Raw genomic sequence first — 2,076 nt, forward strand, 5'->3', positions numbered from 1 at the left:
AGCAGCTGTCAGCTCCCCGCTGCGGCTGTGAAGGAGGTCCATCTCAGAGGCCTTCCGGAGCAGGACTTCCCTGCGGCACACCTAGCTGCCCTCAGTCAGAAGTCCCTTGCCTCAGAGAGGAAGAAGTTGGGCTGATTCTTGGACGGCTCTTGCCTGTCTTAAAAGAAGTTCTCTTTTGTGTGTCTTCTCCCCTCTCTCTCATCAGAGACAAGATGGTCCATAGCTTGAGTGAAAGTTGCACCCTTTCTAGGAGACGGGGGTGTGGGTCGCAGTTGCTGCTCTGCCTGCACAGCCTCCTTTCACGCTTCTAATGGTTTCTTAACTGATTGTCTCAGAATAAGGCTCAGATCCCGCGGGGCACAGCAGTGCACGCGGGTGTTTCCTCACTGAGCACCTCTGGCAGATCCTCATCCCGCACGTGCTTGCACTTTCTGCTCTAAGCAGTAGGTGGGACTGGAGGAAGTCCCGGGGCCGTCAGATGCCGTGGCTCTGTGAGCATGTGAACTGGGAGGAGGTGGGCTGCTCCCTGCAAGGGGTGCCGGAGCTCTCCTAGCCTTCTAGGGGCAGCTTCTTCAATGTATTTTTGAAATGCTGTTCAAAGATCAATAGAATTGCCAAAGAGAGCTCAGGCTGCCACGTGCCTCATAGTAAGACATCTTGGGCTGCAGATCTGAAATGCTTTTGTGCGGGCGTTGCTCCTTGGGACCTCTTGTAAGCTCATTTCCAGGTCGTTGCCCGCAGAGCTTGCGTGAGCAGAATGGGGGTGAGCAGTTACTTGTCTGAAAGAAAAGCGTCACTGAGATGGTTGCACAAACTGCATGGTTAGATCTTCCCCTCTCCCTGAAGTTGAGCGAGTTGTTAGTGAAGACGCAGCGTGTTGCCCCACATGTTCCCAGACATGGGCCACTGCAGCCAAGGCCACGGTAGTCCACAGGCACAAGAGGTGTGTGCCACCCTTGGGGTCTGCTTGGGTAAACCTCAAACCAGTGGCAGAGATGTGTTTTACATAGACCGTGAGCTTGGCTTGTGGCACCCCATGCTTCAGGACACGGGAAAGGCGAGGGCTTGAGTCATAGGGACTCACGTACCCCGTTGGTATCATAGCTGTCGTCCTGAGACGGGGAAGGGACCAAGTGGGACTTGGAGCTCGGCAGTCTCTGGGCTGTCTTGCAGCTTCATGTCTGACGGCCTCTGCGGAGAGGAGGGTTCTCACCAGCAGAGTGTCTGAGGGATAGCCGCACCAGGCCTGTGTTTTGGAGAGGGAGCACACTGAAGTATCCCCAGCCATGCCCCTCTGAGAAGAGAGGCACCTGCTGCTGCTCGGGGCTGCGTGGTTCATTGCTGCCCCCGTGCCTTTGCTCCAGACCTTTGTCTGGAAGGGCTTCCCTGGGCCGACAGCCAGCAGTCGGGTGTCTCTGTCCATTTGCTGCTCTTCGCTGTTGATTTCAGAATTTTAACATTTTATCAGTGGAAAAACTAAAGCAGAAAGAAGGGAAACTGCTTTCCCAAGATTCCCCGTTGGGCAGGAGCAGCGCATGGCGTAGGATGTTTCCCCTGTCCCAGGCCCGTGCTGCGCTTCCTTGCCCCCGCTGTGCGAGGCTGCGTAGGTGGAAGGTGTTTCTGCAGCCGCGCCCCTGGGCAGCTGCCTGTCTCTGACTGTCCCGTCTTGTTCTGCCCTAGGCCACCAATGGTGGAGGAGCCTTCAGTGACTACTCCTCCTCTGTGCCCTCCACACCTAGCATCAGCCAGCGGGAGCTGCGGATTGAGACCATTGCTGCCTCCAACACACCCACCCCCATCCGCAAGCAGTCGAAGCGGCGCTCCAACATATTCACGGTAAGCGGCACTGGGGTCGGAGGAGCTTTGGGACGAGTTTTCTGAGGGTCAGGCAGGCAAGGAGAGGGGAAGGGAGCGGATCCGCAGCAGTCTCGCCCCACAGGCTTTCGTGCACTAGTCTCTAGGTGAACCTTGCTGTGCTGGCCGGGGGGGACGGGTGGCAGGGGAGGCAGAGCGGGCGCGTGGGGGGGTCTCCCTGCAGGAGCGCGAGTGTGCAGCAGGGAGGGAGGGAGCCTTCTG

At 57.7% G+C, this 2,076-nt stretch overlaps 1 long non-coding RNA gene across 1 annotated transcript in view; it reads left to right on the top strand.

Annotated features, from left to right (window-relative positions):
* The first annotated feature begins 1,672 nt into the window (after positions 1-1,672).
* Positions 1,673-2,076, top strand: part of LOC104076246 — a 3,960-nt gene continuing 3,556 nt past the window's right edge. Inside the window, exon 1 of the long non-coding RNA XR_683514.1 lies at positions 1,673-1,836. This is a non-coding gene — a long non-coding RNA (uncharacterized LOC104076246). The remainder of the gene's footprint in view (positions 1,837-2,076) is intronic.

This window comes from Fulmarus glacialis, unplaced genomic scaffold, assembly GCF_000690835.1.
Source record: "Fulmarus glacialis isolate BGI_N327 unplaced genomic scaffold, ASM69083v1 scaffold16964, whole genome shotgun sequence".
NCBI lineage: Eukaryota > Metazoa > Chordata > Aves > Procellariiformes > Procellariidae > Fulmarus > Fulmarus glacialis.